At 36.6% G+C, this 22,907-nt stretch overlaps 1 pseudogene; it reads left to right on the top strand.

Annotated features, from left to right (window-relative positions):
* The first annotated feature begins 17,509 nt into the window (after window positions 1-17,509).
* Window positions 17,510-17,902, top strand: LOC149178389 (calmodulin-like protein 2 pseudogene; annotated as a pseudogene).
* Window positions 17,903-22,907: the final 5,005 nt, after the last annotated feature.

Genomic DNA, 22,907 nt, shown 5'->3' with positions numbered 1-22,907 from the left:
AGTAAAGGAAATTTTGACACAAAATGGGCCTAAAGGAAAGAGAGGCAAATGGATTGCCACTATTTTGGAATATGACATAGAAATAAATCCTAAATAACTTATCAAAGGCCAAGGTTTAGCCAAACTCATGGTTGAATCGAACTATCAGGCCCTAGATATAAATTTCATTGGTGCCCTAGATGATCAGGAAGAGATGGCGACTCCACAGATCAATGAACCTTTTACAGATTCACCTTGGTATGCAGATATCATATTTGTCTTACTAAACTTACAAGCTCCTCCTGGTTTATCTAGAACTAAAGCTAGATTTTTGAAAATGAAATCAATGAGATATTGTATCATAGATAATGCTTTATTTTGGAAAGATAATGGTGGTATTCTATTAAACTGTTTACTAAAATATGAATCTGATAAAATTATGCAAGAATTTCATGCAGGAGATTGTGGAGGACACTTGTATTGGAAAACTACTGCTGACAAAATTCTGAGGGCTGGTTTTTACTGGCCCACTCTTTTTGCAAATGTTAAGAAACATGTGACCTCCTGTCATAAATATTAGATATTTGAGGGAAAAAGAAAGCATTTACCTTTATCTCTCAAAAGCCTTGTCAATATCATTAAGAAATTACTAGAAGACAACAAAAAGACATGGAACAAAAAGTTGGTCAATGCCTTATGGGCAGACAGACTAACTACCAAAAAGTCCATTGGTACATCTCCTTATCAGTTAGTATATGGAATGGATGTTGTTTTTCCATCCTCTTTGGGAGTTCCAGTGATGAAGATCATCTAGGAGTTGTAGGTAGAACCAAATGATATCTAGAGGAGGATAAATCAAACAATACACTTGCAACAAACCAGAGAAGAAGTCTATGTCAAATCACAAGTAATCCAGGATAAAATCAAAAAGATTTTTGATAAAAAGACTAAAGCTGATGATTTTTACATAGGTGACAAAGTACTTAAATTGGATTCAAGAAGAGAAGATAAGGGCAAACATGGCAAATTTGATTTTCTATGGAAAGGCCCTTATGTCATTTATGGTTATAGAGGTAACAATGCATTTTTCTTGAGAGAGTTAGATGGGACAAATCTACTAGGAGGACTTGTCAATGGTAGAATGCTGAAGCATTAATTTTCCACAGATTAACAATAGTTCACTTTACTTTACTCATTGTATATAACAGTGCAGAGTTTAGATTGGATTGGATGGTAATATTTTGAAGTTGAAGCCCGAAGAGAAGGCCTTGAGCTTTGAAGGTTTCACCATCATATGTATGAATAAAGCAGAATCACAGAAGAACAATTTACAAACTAACTTCAGTCACAGTTTCAAAGGCTACTAATCTTAAATTTCTTGACATTTCACCAGGAAATGCCATCCCCATGTGGAGCCACTGTTAGGGTCCTATAATAATAGGATTGAAAATTTTGAATTGGCTATGGTTAGGCTTGTACTATTGTACATACTTTTGCCTTCTGCAAAATGTTTTCCATATTAAAAAATGTAAAGAGGGTATGTCCTAAAATAATTATCAAAGGACAAAAAAGAGAAAGAGAAAAAGATTAAAAAAAAAAAGTGAAAAATATGAACCCCAAAAAAGAAATAAAACAGATCATGAAAGTGTGCAAATTCAAATGCCACTACTTTTTACTTTACTATGCAAAATAAGGTTGTGTGCAGCTCGTTAGAAATGTCACAATCCATGATGGTCAAACACCTTAATCTTGACTCATTCATGTTTTAAATTTTATGTTAATAGATAGAGAATGAAGATCTAGCCAAACTGTTTAACCTTGGCATATCAGTAGTTAGGTAGAGAATAAAAATGTGCTCATCAGCTTACTCTGAGCCATTGGAAGTTATAAGGTTAGAGCTAGATAGTTTTCTTGTCAAAAGAAAGGGAAATAAAGGGCCTGCAAGCTCAAATGCACCCAATAAAGTGAAGAAAAAATGTTAGGATAAATAAAGGGTAGGTAGAAGAAATGTTGAAAATGTACAAGGTTGCTTAGTCAAAAGCACATTTATCATGCTTAATCCTATGTTTCATGTGCAAGAGCATTTATGAGAGTGAAAAGGTATTCACAAGCTTGTTTGACTAATTCCCCCTCATTTTACGTTCACATACTTACTAATTTGCCCATTATCTCATCATTTTTTATAAAATACCCTTTTTTCCCTTCATTTTGACCCTTACCCCTTGGTTTCACACATTTCCTAAGTAAATTACCTTGCAAAACTTACCCCCTTACCAAAAACCCCTTTTCCCTAGTGTGAAACCCATACCCCATTGCAAATATTACCCTCCCCCCTTATTAATTTCCCTATTTCCCTTCAAATCCCATAAAAAACCCCCTTATACTAAGTATTTATCCCCCCGCATAAATTAAATAACTCCCCGCTTCATATTTCCCCGATAAACCCCTTTTAACCCACCAACCCTTGGTGCAGTTAAAAACCCCACCACAACAACCCCTGGTCCCACTTTAATAAACCCGCGACTTATATTAAACCTCGGCTTTATTATATTAATTTTAATTACAAATTAGTTGTAATTAAATCCCGGGCCCTGCAAATCCTAGCCCCGATTCCCTCCGTGCATCTTGATCACGCGACTACCGTCTGATATCCCACCCCTAGATCCGACGATGCACATCTATATTGCGTACATTCACCGTCCAACAGATAGCAGCCCGAGAGCACATGAGATTCACAATTTTTCCTGGGCACTATTCTGCTACGTGGAAGCCATAGGCTAGATCATGTGCTCACAAGGAAATACCGCTTGCCCTCCAAAAGCGGTCTGATGGCCCTAAAAACTGCCTCCTCGCCAAGACCAAAAAGCATCCATTGTTCATTTGTAAATTTTGCGCCAAAATCTAATTGTTGTCGATTAAAAGGCTGGAGAAGCCCTATTTCACCCTTTTTGCTCGTTTTCACTGTAAATGCCACTCAAGCCATTCTGCAACACCCTGAACCTTTGCAACAAAAATTGACCACCTTCTGCCACCCGAAGAAGCTCCGGACACCCAATTCGAGCATCCAGTGCACAACTGAAGCAACAATACCCTCTGCATTCACCATTGAAATCAGTTGGCAGCCCATACCACCAAATTCTAGGTATTCTTGGGAAAACCAGAATGCCTCTTTAATTTGAAAGCGTATAGTCCAATTAAATGATTAATTAATTGAAATTAATTAATATTTGTCTAAATTGAAGAGTAATTCACTTGAATGCCCAAATCCCTTCTTTTTCAAACTGTAACTACCCTCTCACTAAACCAGAGCTTCCAATCCTTGCTTTTGCAACAACCACAAGCCTAATTCATACCTCTACTCCTAAATATGGCTCCCATGACCTCTCTAGACGTGAGACCCCTGTCAACCCCTCACATAGACATCGACCACCTGGCATTAGCAGATAGTTATTTTCAAATAAAAGATACTGCTTCACCAGCCTACCTCCTAAAGCTCCATTGCTGGAGTAAGGATAAATTCCTAAACCAAAATGATGACATCCACGTTTGGGAATCCAATTTACCCAAGTATTTATTCATATAAGTGCGCCCATTCCCCGATATCATACATTTCTATCATGCTTGCTATATTCCTAGCCAAAGGGATATTGTTTTGCCCAACTAGTCGCTGTTATTCACCATCACTGCAGAATCCATCAACCAAATGCTGCAGGTCTAACCAAGCCCAAATGAAACCCCACTGTCTATTGGTGACTTGCTAGACCTATATGTAAAATTAGACCTGGCTAAAATAGCACAAAATTTCCAGACCTTCATCATAGAAGACCACCATACTCCCACAGATAGTCCACTTTATTCTACCACCATTTTTTCAGAGAGAGGCAGAAAGATAATTACCATGCTCTCTTGCATCCTAGCATATACCTCAGATGAGCATGTGGATGAGGTTATCCTGGCCTTTCTCTCCATCTTCAGCCCAGGCAAGCCTGCTGCTGTCATGTACAACTATGCTCAATTCATTGCAGATATGATGCATGAACAGTTCACAAGACTACCAACTGAGAGAGTTTTCAAGTACTCTTCAATATTATTTCATATGTTTTTGTATTATCAAGCAGATAAATTCCCTGTCAGCATCTAGAAGTTGGATACCAAGGGGAAAGAGAGGTCAGTTATTTATTGGACACCTTTGATCTAGAAATACTCCACTGCATTCACCTATAAGGACTTCATCGACTCATTTTTCCATCCAGTCATGAACATGCTGACTAATACCCTTCAGCCTAGAATCAACCATGAAATTAAAAGAGTATTATAGCTGGCTAAGAACAGCAAGGTGGGAGACTGGTATCTGTACCAGAACCACACTGAAATCAGAGTTTATGGATGCCAACTTGCCCCTTATAAGCTTACCAAATACCTCCCTATGAGGATATTTACAGTTGAGCATTTTATGCAGATCATCAATTCAGATGAAGTAAACTTCCTAGCAGCTAGGAAGAAGACCCAATTTAAAATGAAAAACCAATTGGGCCCCTTCATATGTAATAACAGAGAAGTTGGACCTGAGGCTAACAAGATATTGCAGGACTTAAAATTCAGGAACAACTTCATGTGGCATTATGACCCTCAGGGGGTCATAAATAAGTTAAGACTCAAGGTCAAATTGGGACCTTTCGTCCACCACCCAAGACATGATATTGAGCAGTTTTCCAACCAATCAGAATGGTTGGAAAACACATTGATTGACATGGATAACATAGTAGTGGATGTAGAGAACACACTCATTGATGTTGAAAAGAAAATTGATTAGAGTTCTTTCTTGTAGGTTCCAGAACTAGGGGAACCAATGAATAATCCTCCTGTTTTACAAACCCCAGCAAATGAGCAGAGGAATCTAAAGAGAAACAGGGAGGAGGGTTCTAGTTTTGCCATGGAGATCACAGATGAGTATTTTGAACTTAGAAAAAGGCCCAAGTTGAATCCTGTGTCTGAACAGGAAGAGAACATTGAATCAGTGGAAATCACTAACACTGAAACAATGGGGCAAAGAAGCAAAGACACAACTGCTTCAGGTGAAACACAACAACCATCAACCTCCAACACTAAAATGTTTGAGAGACAGCTAAGTGTTGAGGTTTCCTCCTTCACTAGGCCAGTTGATAAAGAAAGGGACATTAAAGACAAGTACAAGGAGATAAATATGAGAAATGAGAAGTTGAAGGCTGAAACATATGCCCAATACTTCAAGCACACACCAGCCAACCAGAGTAGGTTGATGTCAGCTTTTGACATCAAAGTAGGAAAGATGCAGGTCTCATTCATGCAGCCAACTGTTCAGTAGCCAAATACCTCAACTGATTACAGAAAAACTGATTTTGAGGTATTGGCCAGGGATGTTCATCCCATTGACCAGATAAAATTCCACAAGCAGGCTGGAGAAATGATCTGCTCCATCCTCATAAGAAAAGCCATGGTTGCACATAGGCTACATGGTTCACTGGACAACATCACAACCCAATATAAATTGGAAAAGGCCTCCTCACAGGCCAAAGACAACGAGATCAAGTCATTGGAGGACTTAGTCATTGAGCTGGGCCATGATCCAAGTGACATTAAAGTTGCTGAAAAGTTGATAAAAAAGAAGAATGAGGATATAGAAGCTCCCAAGAAACAACTAAAGCTGCCTCATTCAGAACACCCACAAACAAAAAAGGTCCTGGAGAGCCAAATGAATTATGAGGAAATGATGGACCTGGTGCTTCAATTGAATGATCAGCTAAAGGAGATGGAAAAGGAATTGAATAGCTTGGTACAAGTAAAACAAGTTAGTCTAGAGAATGCCCCTACCACTATTATCCCAGCAGTAACCACTGCAGTACCTTCCACTTTGGTAACATACTTAGCTCCTACAGCTCCAATGGCTACAACACTACCAACTTCTACATCGTCTACATTAGAAATAGGGTTTACAACAATAGGGTCAGCATGTGATGAGGCAAGCAGATTGGTCAAGACAATGGAAGACATGTCCATTCAGACCATTGAAAATAACAAGCTCAAGGAGAAGGTGACCAGTTTGGAGACTAATTACAAGCTTGCCCAGATTATGCACAAAGAAGAAGTGCAGAAAGCAACCAGGATGAATGAAAGAATAAAAAGCCTGGAGAAGGAACTGACATTGAAGGAACCCCTTGGACAGGCTAAGGAATAATTGTGGGCCAATATCATTGACTCTGTCAATGATATTTGGCCATCCATCCAAGTAATTTTTGAGCAGATTGACTTAATAAAATAGGCTACAAAAGCCATATAGAGAGTAAAAGCAGAACTTGGAGACATTCCAGAGGAAGCTACAAGGATCATTCACTTCCTCAAATCCAAAAACAAGTATGAGTTGTAGGAATTAGAGATACTTGAAAGAACAAGTACAATTTTGGAAGTGAAAAGGGTCCTCACCAAGAGGAATTTAATGTTAACCTTGGAAGATAAGTGACAAACCTTGCAATTGGCCATTAACATATTCATGGTTAAATTTGAAAGTTTGAGGCAAAAGGGTTTACCAATCCCTTGGTAATAATCGATAAGTTGATGACACAAGAAGACTACAATAGAAAAATCAGAGAAGTAGCCAGAGATCAAGTGAATACTTCATCCATGAACAGGATACCTATTGGCAAGGTCTTATACCAAACTTTTAAGAATTTGTTTTACCTCCAGCATGAGGTAAAACACCTTTTTGTGAATAAGCCTACTTTTACCAAGTATGCAAAGGCAGATGAGATTTACAGGAAGATGATGAATATCCAATTACCAGATGCTGAAACATGGGAGAAACTGAATGAATTACTGTAGAAATACACAGTCAGAAGGTAAAAATGTACAGTAAGAGTAAAAAGGCATAGTAAAAGGATAATGACAGGTCAGCTAGGTCAAAGTGTATCAAGTGAAAGTGTATCAGTTGAAAGGTCAGAGTAAATAGAACATCCAGCGTGAATACCAAACAACAAAGCAGAGATTAAAAGGCAAAAGATCAAAGATTAAAGACAACACAACCTAATAAACAGGGACAACAAACAATAGTTCAATAGATGTCTCTATCTTCTTGCAAGAAGATTTTTCTTTCTCCTAGATTACTTCCCAAAACAGTTTGGGATATTTTGTAAATTATTTTTGTATAGAATATAAATACTTCATAATTCTAAGTATTGAGTGTGGATTTCTATACATTTGTAAAGTTATTTTGACCATAAACCTAAGGGTTATTGTACCAATTTTTCAAGTCTGCAGACTGGACCAAGTAGTAAAGAGATTGCATTACAGGATTCGTGTGTTGAGCTATTACAATGAAGTATTTTCTTTGTCAATTTGTTATTTTCTTATGTTTTTCACAAACATAAATGTTATATAAAGTTGAATGAATTAACTGGAAGTTTATCTTAGAATTTGTTTAAGTACACTCCGTTTTCAACAGTTAATCATTTACATGTTTTCTTTTGATATCCAGATCTGAGAATCCTTAATTGCTCTCCCATCCCAGTTGACCTCTTTCACTTTCTTCATAATACGACCTAAGGAACCTTTAATTTCTCTTTGGATCCGGTTACAAACCACTTCACCATCCAACCTTGAGATTTGAAGTAACTCTGCTATCTTTCCCTATAGACGCTATTTTTAGAACTTGATCTAGTCCTGTTTGTCTGACATTTGACCCCATGGCCCAATGGTAAAAGACACCCCTCTTTTCATCTAATTGATCCCACCACCACATCTAAATCAAAACCAAAGCACATTCATAACTAGCCTAAAATCAAATAACTAAACAAAGTTAAATAAGAAAGAGAGAGCCCTCTCTGAGAATTAGGAAGGCTAGATCCTAATCTCCAAAGTTGGTTTGTGGTTACCTCTAATCATTTCTTTCTCCAACACTCTAGAGAAATATTGGAGTGCTAACACTAGCCAGAGCCTTAGTGCATATTGTAGCAGAAGCATCTTATGCTCAGGAATAGAGCCATAGAGCAAGTTAAAGTGTAGTGGAAGCTACATGGGAGATGGAAGATCAGATGGCAGATCAAATGCTGGCCATGTATCCTTCATTGTTTTCTGGTTGAGGCAAAGCAGTTTGGTTTGGTGTTGGTATATGTTTGGCATGTGTTTTGATGATATTTTTTTATATGCATATATGGATGTAAATACTGCTATAAGCTAAGTTATAAATCTCCAATAAGTAGTACAGTTGTTATATTGTCATGTTGTCATGATATTTTTCTTTTGAGCATGTATTTCATTGTAAATACTGCAACGAGCTAAGTTATAAAGCTCCATGGGCAGTATGTTTTCTTTTCAGTGGTTTTGTTGAGGTCTTGATGTGGTTTAACATCAAGGACGGTGTTCCCCAAGGGGGGGGGGGGGGTTTGTAATAGCCTTAGTGAAAGTTTCATGTAATAAAAGTTAATAAAGGCAAAACAAGACCATGGTTAACCGACGCTTATTCCAAGCTAAATATTGGGGAAAGATATCCTAGTGGGCCTCACTCGATGTGTGCTTTGGTTAAGGAAAATTGGCAAAGGCTAAGGCAAAGGCATTAAAAGGGAAAAAGGAATTTTTGGCACATTTATTTATGAAAATAAAGGAAATTAAGATAAAAGTAAGGTGAAAGGTCGCAGGTTGCATGTGAGGAGAAAATTGAAGAAAAATAATGGAAAATGAAGAAATTAGAGGCCTCAATCATAAAAAGGCTTATGAGGATCAGCTGGTAACCTTTTTTCAGTTCATGTTTAGAACTCTATCATTATTGTCTCTCTCTCTCACTCTTGGTCACTTAGATTTTTCTTGGAGCACTCTAGCTTTGGATCACGGAAGGAGAAGTGAGAAAAGGAAAAGGAAGGAAAGCAAGGATCAAGGAAGAAAAGCAGGACCATGTAGCTTCATTAGGAATACTTGCAGGTAACATATTGCATGTGTGATTTCCTATCTAGTTTGGACATGCATGGCTTTGCATGTTGGTGTATAGTTCTCTTGTTGTCAGTGGCATGGTTTTTCTGGGTTATGACAGTTGTTTTCAGCCTAACCTTGCCTTTTTTTGGATTCCATGGTATATTGGGATGTTTATCTCGGTTTTGAATTTCATTTTACCGGATGGATTCAGAATCCGGGGTGGAGTTGGTCTCAAGTTTCATTCCCAAAGGCTTAGGAATGGATTGACCGGTTTTGGCGGGATACATGGTAAAGCTTGAGGGAGGAGTCTCGGTTTAGGGCCTAGTGATTCGGGTTTGGATTGCGGTAAAGCCTGAGAGACTGGTGCGGTTTAGGGCCTAGTGATTCAGGATTAAATTTTGGTAAAGCCTGAGAGACAAGGAGACAAAAAATTCCTTAAGGATAGTGATGGATTCTGGATGGGATTCCAAGTTTGGTTCGGTTGTGATTGGAGCATAGGTTTTGGTGTGATCACAGTTTGATGAGGGTGGAGGTGGTTAAACCTCTAGATTCCCTTAGTTATTTTGGATTGTTTTTCTATGAGATCCCACATTCATGCTTGGAATATGTCACGAGGGTGACTGGCTGAAAGAAATATTTGGTTCAGCCATGTCTATGATCAAGTGCTATGTGGAAGTCCCGAACTTGGTCGAATTTTCCTACGATTAATGAAAGTTAAGTTCTTATATGTGGATTTGATGGTTTTCATATCTCTGATATTTACATGGTTTAATGTTGGTTATAAGCATGGTTATGTGACTGGTTCATGTCATGGTTATTTCATGTATTTACTTGTGAATGTTAAGATCATGGATGTAAGACCTAATTTATGTTATAACAGTTCAATGGAGAAGGTGGTGATCCTTCTTGTTATGTTTCATAAGTGCTTTCAGTCATTCATGCTTTGTCTTGTATCTTAGACATGTAGGTTGCATTGATGTCAAGTGTTTGACAGAATGTCAGTCTCAGTTGGGGATGCTCAGGCCTAGTCATGAGTTTGATTTTTGATTTGTTAGTCTTGTCACCATGTCTTTGATAGATTCTAGAACTTGTAACAAGTTATGGGCAATGGCCGTAATTCTAGACTAAAAAATTTCCTTGAATTTCATGGACGCTAGCACCAGTATGTTGGGAAAAGTGCCTAGATGCTGGCACACAGGCCTATGAGAGTGACTGGAGGTCTATGTACACTAGCATGCCTATAGCATGAGAGATACCAGAGGTTAAAAGGCATAAAACATTAGTGGGACCCAAGGACATGACGTCTGAGTGGCTGAAATGTCTCCTGAGGGTGTTATTGTTGATGTGGGAGGTTTGTTTGTGTGTTCTATCAATTCCATTTCTTTAAGGTCACGAAGGAGGTTGAATCCCTTATGGTGGTCTCTCTCATTGCATATTTACCCCAGTTGGTCGGTTACTTGGGTAGATGTGGGAGGAGGGGGTGTCACAAATCCATTATTGGAGGGGAGGGATGACAAGTGTTAAACTCCTCATCTCTGACTCCAATGATTTTTCTTACATGTATTTGTGTAGCTATTGACAAATACAATTAGTGCATAACAATATATTTTTACAATGTGAATGGTAATGCAATGTGAAAAGATAAGCATATAGTAAAATAATTTAGCTACCTAATACAATAGGGGGCTTCTTAATTTACACAAAGAGGATCACGCTTAGAGGATATTTCATTTGTATGGAATTATGTGCTTATTATGTTAGCCTCCATCACCTATTGTATATATAAGGGAAGATAGAGTTGTATATTTCGTCAAAATTGTACTCTATTCATCGTATTGTCTTAGAGCAGTATGTATGGAGAAATACATTAGGCTCATGAGTAAACCATAGTAGTATGACATTAGGGTGCATGAGAAAAATCTAGAGTAAGAAAAGGGGAGAGGGATATGTCTTGTATGTTTCATGGAGATATTTCTTTTATGTGAATTTTAGGTTTTCTCATGTGATGCTATGGTTTATGTTATGCATGTAGACCTTAGAGAATAACATGGAGTTGGTGTGATACATGATGATGACTATGATGGATCTTCTTGTACTACTAGATTTTATAACCTAGTAGAATACATGGATAATGGAGCTAACAGCATGAATGATTTTAAAACATTGTTTTTATGGGATGTGAGGCTAGGAAAAGATCATGGTGAGAAGAAATTGATAAGTCTTGAGCATGGTGTGATGCCTTTCATAGAAGACAAGTTGGTTATTATATCTTTCATGATGTTCCATGGTGATGTTGTTTTTGTTGATGTAAGATTTGAAGGCCAAATATTTGAGTATGAAATCCCTGGAATGAAAAGTATATATGGAGACTAGGACTAAAGTTTTCTTTCCATGCACTTGTTTGATGCAACATGGATAGCGTTTGTAAACCCTAAGGAAGAAAAAAATGTTAGTGGGAAGAGCAAAAGTGATGAAATCTTGTGGTGGATATTTAATGGTGGCTATGGTTTTCATGATTTAACTTGTTAGAGTTTGTAGAGCTAGATATTGTACCAATTTTATGATAAATTTGTTCATATGTATTTCATTTCTTATATATATATATATATATAAAGCATATTGTTATCTAACATTTTTTGATTGCAAATTTGATTTTTCTTCTTGCATTATCTGCGTAATTAAGTAATTTTCAAGTTTTATCATTCATGTTGATTTGATATAACATAAAGTAGAAATTATTAAGTGATTTATTATAGAACTTGGAGATGAAAAAAATATTTCTATTACTTAAATCATTGTAATAAAGTGATTTTTAGATTTTTTATATGCTTGGAGAATGTGCCCTAAGAGATAAGCTAGTTGGCCGTGGGGGTTTGGTCTAGTGGCAAGCGAACGATTTGTTAAGTCGTTCGTGCAGCTATGCAGGTCATGAGTTCAAACCCCAAGAAAACCCGAGGGACGTTCAAGGCGGCCTGGGCGGACCCTCCTAGAGGTTATAGAGGTAGCCGATGGGATTCGACCCCGTGTAACGCGAGTACGATACCATCGATGTTGCCGATTCCTCTAGTAAAAAAAAAGAAAAAAAAGAAAAAAGAAAAAAAAAGAGATAAGCTAGTTGCAATTTGTTTGAGATCATTAACTACATGTATCACCAAGAATATATATTCATCTACTCAAAATTGTCTCAAATTTATATTTTTAACAAAATGGCAGAGTGTGCTCAATATACAAAACAACACCTCATGCCTAAACATGGATGGCATATGGTGAGTTATATAGAAAATGACTCTAATATACAAACAACATCTCATGCTAAAACATGGTCTAATGGCATATGATGACATATACACAAAATAGGTCTCATTGGTTACCCATTGACCACTTCCACTCACCACCATCATTTGCATCTTGGAGGTTGATCTTTCTCTTCTTAGTAAAAGAAGGAGCTTGACTTTTTTATTTTAGGGCATACTTCGTCTCTCTAGGGACTATAAAAAGAGATAACATTCTCATTAGATTTCTTTCCATAAAAAATTACACACTTACAAACTAATACTTTATAATCAAGCACCAAAGATGATATAATTAGTCATGAGGTCATCGTCCTCCTCTGCTCCCCCAACCTCACTAGTATACTACTTACAATAGTCACCAGAGTCATAAAAAATAATTTAAATAGAAAAATGCCTAAAACCAATTTAGTTCATAATAAGGAAAAACAATCATCAATGAATGATCTCACCATGAATTTCCTCTCTAATTATGGAGATTCACTATCTGGTGGAGAAGTCAGCTACACAACCTACTCACAAGAAACATACGTTGTTGCATCCACTAAATTACCATCATGGGTTGATAGTCTAGGGACTACATCGGGGCTATCTAGAGAAACTAATAGGGATGGAATAATGATAGTCAAAATTAGGGGGGGTAGGTTATCAAATGGTATATGGATGTAGCCTCTATGGGTGGATGGGATGGTGAAGGTGGTGGAGGTAGGTGAAAATCAACACCCATGGGTTGTACTAATGATGGAAGTTCCCCAGTCAAGGTAAGTAGGATACCAAACATTGGAGCAATGTGATGATCATGGTGAAAAACCAATGGGAAAATATTGGATGGTGGTGAATGATGTGAAGGGGTAAGAGTGGAGAACCAAGAAAATGGAAGAAACTTCATACATATTTATAATATTTCAATTAATACAACCCATGGTTGTTGATCAGATGGTGGTGAATGATATGAATAGGTAAGATTGGAGAACTAAGAAACTGTAGGAACCTGCATACACATTTATACGATTTCAATTAGGAAACTAAAATAATATAATGAAGTAAACATTTAATCAAAATCTAATTTGACATGTGATACTTGGGAAGGGGAACATATGTTTTCCCAAGTGGGCATGGCTCCTCCTCTATTGTGACCACAATATGTAAAAACATTAAATGAATGCTAGAATTATACTCAAACTAAAAGAATATATATTATGTAATAAAAACATACGAAAATTTTTGTGAGGGATAGTTTTAATTCACTATACTTGAATGTGTGGTATACCAAATGGAAAAGTATCATTAATTGTAGTATCAGTTGTTGGGTCCCTATAATACTAGTGATTACCCCATTACTATTGTAGTTATACCCCTTATTTATATTGTTGTGCCCCTATTACCCCCATATTGTTATTTCTGTTCCCCATAGAATCCCTCTATTGTTATTTTTGTGGCTTTATATTATTATTATTAGTCGGCTGGATTATATTGTGACTCCTTAGACTCCTATATATAGAAAGGAGGTTTTGTCATTTTTATCATCCAAGAATTGTTCATTTATGTAATGTAAAGGAGGTTGCCCCCTCGAAGAGGCTGAATTCTAAGGCGTTGATCTATCTTTTCTATCTTTTCTTGAGCTGGTTTCATAAAATTTGGTATTAGAGCTTTCAGGTTCCTTACTAGGTGTTTGCATTTTCTTTCCTCGGGGCATCAGTTACCGATAATAATTCTTTACTATGCCCTTTGAATTCCTTCAAACCCAGCTTACACAAAAATTTAGAAAAATACTACACACCTTTTTTCACTTTGTAGAAGCCTGATATTGAATCTGATGTATCTCTATCATTCCAGATCCTCCAATTCTGAAATTGCAACCTGTAGTATCCTTCTGCGTCCTCTTTCCAATGCCACAAGTCTGACCCAAATTGGATTCTCCAAGGAAGAGTTATGTGAAATCTCCCACAGTGACTTGATTATAGACTAGTTCAGTAGAGTGAACTTGTACGACGTGCCACGAGTCACTGTTTCGACCTATGGATCTGAAAAATTCATAAAAGAAACTACAGTCCGTCCTCTTTCTGTACCTTCTTACGAAATTTCAATCCGATCCCCAGAGAGAAAGTTATGAATATTTTCCCTAGGTCACCTGTTTTGAATGTAATTAAGGAGTCTGGAAAAAGACAAACTTCCTCATATCATATCTCCGAAAATATCACGCGAAAAGCTCTGAAATTCGGACCCAAGGTTCAACGCGATTTCTTCTCAAATGGGTTTTTCTTTCGACTTCTGAAACGTCACAGAAAAAAAAGTTATAGCGAAAATGCCACGATGCCCTGTTTGGAGCAGCGAAACCCTAGAATCAAAGCTCTGATACCAAATGTTATGAAACTATCTCAAGAAAAGATAGAAAAGATAGATCAACAAATTGCAAACCAAACATATATCAGTAGTTCACATGGAATCCTAGCTGAAACTCTTCCCATAACTTCCTTAAGAAATATAGATATGCCTCCCTATTATTACAGCGAGTTTTAACAAATACTATAAATCATCTATCCATCCAATTATCTAGTAATGAGTGGTAGGTGCACCAATCTATACAAATGCATTTTTTGTTGATTGGTAAATGTTGGTTTTTTCATTGGTCAATAAACAAAGACAAAAAATGTTGTTTAGTAATATTTCGGTCTTTGATTTGGTCTATTTTTAGAAAATTTCTATAATGTTCATACATTCTAGTCTTGTTATAAAAAATATTGGTTAACTAGCTTTGGGAATTGGGGATGGATGATATAATTGAGTTTAAAGAACTTGTAAGGGACAATCGTGATGACTTGTATCAGTGACCTCAATGTAGCCAATGATGCATCAATTTCATCATTTGGATTTCTTGGTTCTTGGTTGAGGTTTGGATGTTCTAAATTTTGGTTTGGTGATGGTAAGTTTGGGTTTTGATTAGGTTCCATATTAACTAATTTCCTTGCAATTTAATATAGTCATTGTGTTTAGGATATTATTTAGAGATTTTTTTCCTAATTTCAAACCAAATAAAATAAAATAAACTTTATAACATTTTAATATACATTTTACTCATATAACTTAAATAAAAAAATATGTACCTTAAATTATAATCTCAAAATTAAATTATTATTATTTTATAAAACTCCAATTTAATATAAACTGCTGACAGGTAATATACATCTTACTCATGTAATATATGTCTTACTAGTATAGCTTAAGACATGTAGCTAAAACTAAAATCCATGACACATAGATGTAATATACTTGTTACTTATGTAACTTAAGACATGTAGCTAAAACTAAAAAGCTTTCTTTTAAGACAAACTTATTTTTTAAGAGTAACTCAGGACGAGATCTTAAATCGATTCCTTAATTTTCAATGGGGGATGAATACCTGTCCGACAGAGAGTTTGAGATTGTCCCTTAAGGAGGGACAGCGCCTTTCAATTATTTCTGGAAAAAAATTCAAAAAATGTCACCGAACTCTGGAACTGCAATTTCAATGCCGTTTGCCAACCTTGCAAATTTATGGAGCTGCAATTTCAATGTCGTTTGCCAAGCCTGTAATGTCATGGAAAGAACGAACATATGAATAAGTGGAATAATTAATTTATTTTTAAATTTGGTAATATTATAATATACGTTTTTAAATATATTTTAAAATTAGTTAGCACATTTGTATAGAAATTTAATTGTTAAAATTTTATATTATAAAAGTTAATAAGTGGGATCATTAATTATTTTTAAATTTGGTAATGTTATAATATATATTTTTTAATATATTTTAAAATGAGTTAGCTTATTGGTATACAAAGTTTTGACCAAAAGTTTTTAAAAATCTAAAATTTAAGTGGTTTAATTTATAGAAATAAAGGTTATTTTAGGATACTGAATTTATTTCTTTGGTAGTTAAAAATAAAATTTTATTAAATATAATTAAAGTTTAATTAAAAAAAATTGTTGTAGTCTAATTAGTCCGAGGAATTGCTTGGAAAGTTATGGAAATTCTAGTTATATTTAAAGAAACTGTGGCAAGGATTTTTGTAAATCCAAGTAATAGTTGTTAAACTTCAAAATTTTAGGTGTCTTGAACGTTTTTGATGGTGCTGAATCTATTTCTGCTATTAAAAACATGATTCAAATACTGCCTCTACAAGATTTTTTGAATTTTTTTTGCCCAGATTCCGGCCACTTTTGGCCTTTCGGGCAATTCCTCCGCTTCTGTAGACGACTCCAATTTTTTTCATGATTTGGTATATTAATGAGAGTACATTTGACTTCTTTTATTAAGGTAGAAGAATTTCCCCTACAGTCAAAAGTGACCGAATCATGTGTTTTTGATAGTTGAAATGGATTCAACACCATTGTAAACTTTTGGGCACCCAAATTCTGAAAGTTTGACAACTTTAATTTGTATTTACAAAAATCCCAGTCCAATTTTATCAAAATCTTACCAAAATTTCTATTAATTTCAGAGCAAAAAATACTCTGGTTAAACTATGGCGTGAGGGATTCAAACCTCCACAACATATTCAAGGAAACATCTAAACAACGGACGATTCTATTTAGAAGATTGGGTCTGGAGAAATTGCAGCAGAATGCAATTTTGACGGAATTAATTACATGGTGTAGTCCTAGGCAATGATAATCCTCACACCTTCGCTTCTCAGCTGGAATACGCGTTATTCCGGAGCTGTCACACGTTTACAGCAATTTAAAAATAACAAAAAGTTCTGTCACATCCCCATACTGAGATATTCCTATAATTGACATATTATATATACATAAAGAGAGGACACAGTTTTATACACTTCATGTAGATCTTGAATATGATCCTTCAAATCTCTGAGATCGGTTTCTAATTGTGGGTGGACTGTATGCTGCATATTAGACTGTGATTTTCAGTCCCAAAGTGAAGTATTATACATATAATCTTAATATATATGTTAATTCAGAGTCTGTAAGGATGATCAGTCTAAGAGGAAGTTGCAGGCTCATTCTAGGAGCAATCAAGAACCTCAGATCTTGCTTGCTTTACATCATATGCTTCTTGCAACACTCTCAGATCAATAAGAAACTGCAGTCTGTGATGAAGTTCTACAGTACTAGTGATCTGTCAGATGGCTCAAATTATATCCAGCATAGGGCAGTTGATGAAGGAGAAGATGATAGAAATAGTGTGAAGGTTATAAGGTCTGGATCAGAAAAGACCAAACCTATGTCTGCATTACTGCTCCCTGAAGACTTGCTGAGAATCTTCAATGTATTTGACAAAGATTTAGATGGACTGATCAGCAATGAATGATATCCAGAGGATATTAAACAATGTGGGTCTGGATGTAAGCTTAGATCACATTTTGGATGTTCATGGATCATCCAAATCTCTTGGGTTTGATGAATTTTTGAGTTTGTACAATAGCCTCTGGAATGATGATCAGGATGAGGAGCACGTTGATGGAGACAATGGCTTGGAATGTCATGGTGAATTGATGCAGGCTGTGTTTAGGGTGTTTGACAGGGATGGAGATGGGTACATCTGCTCTTCTGAGCTGCAGCAGATTTTAGAATCGCTTGGACTGAATGAAGGAAGAGACATTTCAGTCTGTAAGACTATGATCAGCAAGGTTGACATTAACTTCGATGGGAAGGTGGATTTTTCCGAATTCAAGCAGATGATGCTCTTCGCATGAGTTCTGGCAAGATTGCACAAGTATTGAGAGCAATTTGATTAGAAGTGTAGTAGTGCTCTCCAGTGCATAAAAGAAGCTAGAGAAATCTTGTGTTGCTGGAAAGGTTGATGTCCTGTAAATATAGTATAAGTTTCAGTTTGATTTTGGTAGACTAGATTTTTTGTGCAAATCACTTCTTGTGACTGGACGAACCCATTCAGTCCAATGGTTTCTTTGTTGCTTCCTCGGGGATAAAAGCATCAGAAGCATGTATGGCTTTGAGTATCAAAGTTTCCACTCAAGAAATCTAAATTTCCCTTTCTTGTATATCTTGTTTGGATTATTTTGTCGATTTCTGACTATCTAATTGCAGGCAAGACTGGTCTTATTCTGCTCCACATTCTTACTCGGCATCTTTTGCTAGGGAAGTTTGGGTTTCAGAAATGAGTTTCCATTACATACATGTGTTTTCTTGATAGTGCGTTCTTTCTTGGCCATATTGACTTCCTAGCGATTCCTTTCTAACTAAGATCTTATTAGCCCCTTACTTCTCTGCTTGGGGTAGGAGCTTCTCGGATCAAGTAGGGGATTTCTTCCTCGTGAAGTAATGTAAATTTGCTATGTTGTGGCATTGACCATTTGTTCGAAGGTCTTGAATTTAGTTAAAATTCCTCTTCTCCTCCCCTGGGCTTGGATGGTTATTTTTGGGTAATGCTTATTAAGATGGCTATACTCATGATAACCATTGAACGATAAACAGTTTCCTCAGGCTGTCCATGAGGTACGTAGTGATAATGCCAGAGTGGAACCATAACGTAAGTAGTATGACTTGAGCTAAGAGACATTAATTCCTTTCCTTATGGAAGCCCCCATTGTAGTGGTTGAGCTAAGAGACATTAATTCCTTGATATACCCAATTGGAGTGGAAGTTTCAGTTTGAAGGCATTTTCACTAATGTTTAGCCATTTAAAATAGATGAAGGTTATGATGTTTAGCCATTTAAATTTTTTTTTCCAAGATATAGTCCTACCTCATCACTAACTTAAAAGGATTTAGAGTGATGATAGTAATCATGTAGCATTTTAATGCATGTTGGGTTACTTTGAAGGCTTTAACCTGTGGATGAATATGAGTGACTTACTTCTAGGCGTTGAGTCATTGTTGCAAATGAGGTGACCTACTTTTAACTATAGTCAGATGGTACACATAACACGTTTCAAAAGGAGAATAGCCCATGATAGAGTTCATTGCTCTATATAACAATTTTTCATTGTGTATTGTCTTTCCCACTTCTTGCTCTTGGAATACGCTGCCCAAAGTAGTTGGACCAAGGTGCATTTGACCAGTTTAGCCATTGGTTTGGCGGTGGAAAGTAGTAGAGAGTTATAACTTACATTCCAACAATTCCCAAAGCTCCTTTCAAAAATGGCTACGAAAATGAGCATCCCTATTATAAGTGATAGTGCGAGGATGGCCAAAACTTGTGCCAACATAATAGAAAAACAAATATATTCCATGGTGAAATAACGTACATCCTTACAAGACATGAATACTAAGGCCATCTTTGAAAAATGAGATATTATGATAGAAACACAAACATCTTTCTAGATGGTCAGTAGAAAGCCTAAAATAAAACCATAGAGGCATCCTCCCCAGGATAAGTAAGAAGTGGAAGCGGCTAGTATAGTCCAAGTTTATAACCGGTAGGCTTAGTAGCTACACAAGGCACAACACCTCACAAAGTCACTAACTTGTTGGGACATATGAGGCCAATCAAAATGTTTATATATATATATATATATACGAGAGTGTATTTTGGACACTAAAGTATCCCTTATAGAGCAAAGAACATTCTTCTCTCATCAACAAAAAATAGACCTTAGTAGTAGGCATACAAATTTGATACAGGAAATACAACCACCCCACCCAAAGTATGTAATCCAAAAATCATGTTTGATTCACTATTGTAGGGTGTTGTAGAGCATATGTACAATTGGAACAAACATTGGATCTATGTTATATTGTTGTTTCCAATCATAAAAAGTGGCCCACTCTCATCTTCATAAGTTGCAAGACTAGGGTAGGTGGGTGACTCAATAAATATGTTACTTCATTCTGTGACCCATACTTGTATTTGAGCATTGGATGAAACTTTTGGATATGTGAGGCCCATTTGAGGTGAAATTGTTCCTAAACCTTAGATTGTGAATTGAAAAATATTAAAGAATGAAAATCTATGTGAACCATGGTTTCTTTACCCAACAAATAATGTCATGTATGTTGTACTTAAATTTTGTTGATGTTAATTCTTCTAAATGATAAGTTATAGGAATGGCACTAATAGCATACTTTGAAACATCACACTCTATCTCAAAGCATTGATGGAAGTTAGGCGGTTAGAGGGTGGTTGCAAATGACAAGAGATACTCCAAGTTTTGAAGGGTGGGTTTGGTATTTGAGATCCAACCTAAAAGAAACTAATTGGAGCATACATATAAAAGGGAATTATTTAACATGATAATTACTTGTGAACATTATTTTTATTTCTGTTTATTTTATTAATCTTCTTCATTAAGCAATTACCATTAGAATGCAAGAAAGTAAACACAAGAGACACCAGAGATATGCCAAAGGCCAGGGAAAAACTCCAACAAGGGAGAAAACCCAACAATCCTTTCCTTATAGTGTCATAGAAAAATCCAAGTCAAATAATCATTATTGCAAGTGCCAAGTGAGCCCTCCACTAGGAAACACTTTCCTTCACAACATCCTTCATAGGTCTGTCCATGGGCATGTGCATAAGTTTTTCCAGCGTCTTTCAAAGGTCTATCCATAGGTTTGTCCAATGTCATTCATAGGTCTATCCATAGGTTTGTCCAATGTCCTTCATAGGTCTATGCATAGGTCTGTCTATAGGTTTGTCCAATGTCCTTCATAGGTTTGTGCATAGGTCTGTCCAACGTCCTTCACAAATTTTTCCATAGGTTTGTCCATAGGTCATAGAGATACATCACAAGAGCTCGCATACTAATCATAGAAAGGCTCCACAATAGACTCACATGCCATCATTGAAAGGCTCCATAGTAGGCTCATATGCCATCACATAGAGGCTCCACAATAGGTTCATATTTCATCACAAAAAAGAATTGTTGAAGGTGCACCACAGGTGGTCTCAAATCCATTATAAAAGATAATTTAATTCTACCACAAAGATCTGAATTTCATCCAAGAAGAACCACAAAATTGTTTCCAAATGGAGGAGTCCTTGTGCCAATATATAGTGGTTTGTCTAATGATGCGAAAACTCACATATTTTTAAGTTGGGTCGACCTGTCATCTTGGAGGGCCAACTTGGCTAGTGGGACAACTAAATACAATTTCAACAATGTCCAAATGAGACATATTACAAAATCAATTTCTTTTAACCAATAAATGTCTTCTTCAAGTATATTATGAAGACTGAACTTAGTTACATTTTCCAACACTCCCTATTAATTCGGGAGGTATTCATAATGACTCTTCCTGATATTCTCGGTTGCATAATTTCTATAAGAAAAGGATTACATAGTACCATTATCCTATGGTACTACAAAATGATCATGTTTTCACCATCAAACAACTAGTTTCCATATTCTAGGTGAAACTCCAAAGGCCTCATCCTAGGCTTGATACTAACAAGCTCACTCTAAAGAGAGATTAGCATGAATCTGAGAGGAACCTACTCATCTGAGCTGCCTCTATGGATTTCTTTGACCAAGGTCATAATGATAATAGCTCTTTCTTCATAGCCAAGGCGCCAACCCAACGAACATGTTTCTCTAGGACTCTAGGTGCTATCTAGGCTACTACCAAGACGCCAATCCAAAAGACATGTTGATCTAGAGATTTAGGTACCACCTAAGGCATCAAGAAAACACATACTATTCCAAGGATCTAGATAACATCTAGGCTACTACCAAGGTATCAACCCAACATCTTTTATGGATCTAAGTACCATCTAGGTTACTGCCAAGGTACTAACCCAACATCTTTTAGGGATCTACGTACCATCTAGGCTACTACCAAGGTACCAACCTTATATATTTCAGGGATATAGGTTCCATCTAGGTGATTGCCAAGGTATCGACCCAACATATTTAAGGGATATAGGTACCATCTACGCTATTGCCAAGGTACCAACCCTATATCTTTTAGGGATCTAGGTACCATCTAAGCTACTGCCAAGGTACCAACCCTATATCTTTCAGGGATCTAGGTACCATCTAGGCTACTGCCAAGGTACCAACCCTATATCTTTCAGGGATCTAGGTATCATCTAGGCTATTGCCAAGGTACCAACCCTATATATTTCAAGGATATAGGTACCATCAAGGCTACTTCCAAGGTACACACCCTATGTACCATCATACAGGCTATTTAGCATAAGGTACAACAACTAGTCTCCGTAATCTAGTTGGCAACTCAACCTCATGGTACATAGACTAGTATAGGTTTTCCATCACTAGGATCAAACCTCCAAGAACATATGTTTTCCAACTACACAGGGTTGGCCAAACCAAGGAGGACATTCAACTCCTCACACCACAGGGTCAAAACCCTAAAGGATCCTTACATCATAGGGCTTCGATTATCTCGGAAAAACCTTAACATCATAGGCCTCACTCTAGGCCAAATGACTCACTTAACAAGTACCTGAGCCTGGCAAAGGCACCCACTCTTATAGAGTGACTTGGTCAACAAAGAAAGGCACCTACTCTTTTTAGTAACTGGGCCTAAAGGACCCTTCCTCCTTGATACATGAAGAATGAATGTCCTTTACCAGACCATTATCCTAGGGTAGAATGACTATCCCATACTAGATCACTCTCCCTAAGGTATAATTCTTATCCATGATGATATTGAACCATATTCCCTAATCTGGTCAAACATGACACATAGGGAAGATGTTTATCCTCTTACTGAGAAAACCTATCTTAACAAGTCCAAGCTTGTCCCTGAAGTGCAAGTACTTCATCTAGGACAGAGG

The sequence above is a fragment of the Pinus tabuliformis genome, chromosome 4_1 (assembly GCF_031772625.1).
Source record: "Pinus tabuliformis cultivar Carrire ecotype Pingquan chromosome 4_1, CPIR1, whole genome shotgun sequence".
Classification (NCBI taxonomy): Eukaryota; Viridiplantae; Streptophyta; class Pinopsida; order Pinales; family Pinaceae; genus Pinus; species Pinus tabuliformis.
The sequence above is the reverse complement of the archived record's forward strand: the minus strand, read 5'-3'. Positions and strand labels throughout refer to the sequence as shown.